The following is an 883-nucleotide window of genomic DNA, read 5'->3' as shown; positions in this document are numbered from 1 at the left end:
AGTGTGTGTGTGTGTGTGTGTGAGTGTGTGTGAGAGTGTGAGTGTTTGAGAGAGAGCATGTCTGCTTGAATGTGTCCGAATCTGAATGTGGAGGTTTTTAACCCTCTGTGTTTGCACGTTTTATTCTTTAATTACTGGAGATTACTCAACATGTTTTTATTTCCAAACCAAATCAAACAAGATTAAAAACATCGATCAAAGACGCCTGTCAGACTCTTGAGTGCTTCTGTTGCATTTGAACTGCGATTTTTAGAGAAGTAGTTCACCCCAAAATTGAAATTCGCTGAAAATGTGCTCACTTTCAAGCCATACAAGATGTAGACGAGTTTATTTCTTCATCAGATTTGGAGAAATGTAGCAGTGCATCACTTGCTCACCAATGGATGTGAATGGGTGCCGTCAGAATGAGAGTCCAAACAGCTGATAAAAACATCACAATAATCCACAAGTAATCCACAGCACTCCAGTCCATCAGTAAACATCTGGAGAAATGAAAAGCTACGTGTTTGTAAAAAAAACCAAATACATCAAGATATTTTCCATCAATAATAACTTCCTCCAGTGAAAAAGTCCATCTCCTGTTGTCTCTCACATCAAAATCCATCCACAGATTTGTTTAGAGCTGTTTTTGCTTGTAAACTGCTTGATCCGTGCAGATTTCTCTCCTGATTCAGACCAGACCACTTTTTCACTGGAAGAAGTGTTATTATGGATGGAAAATGTCTTGATGGATTTGTTTCTTATAAACACGCAGCTTTTGTCTTTTCCAGATGTTAACTGATGGACTGGTGTTGTGTGGATTACTTGTGGATTATTGCGATGTTTTTATCAGCTGTTTGGACTCTCATTCTGACGGCACCCATTCACTGCAGAGGATCCACTG

Source organism: Sinocyclocheilus anshuiensis, unplaced genomic scaffold (genome assembly GCF_001515605.1).
Source record: "Sinocyclocheilus anshuiensis isolate Anshui unplaced genomic scaffold, SAMN03320099.WGS_v1.1 scaffold1450, whole genome shotgun sequence".
NCBI classification, from domain to species: Eukaryota; Metazoa; Chordata; class Actinopteri; order Cypriniformes; family Cyprinidae; genus Sinocyclocheilus; species Sinocyclocheilus anshuiensis.
The sequence above is the reverse complement of the archived record's forward strand: the minus strand, read 5'-3'. Positions refer to the sequence as shown.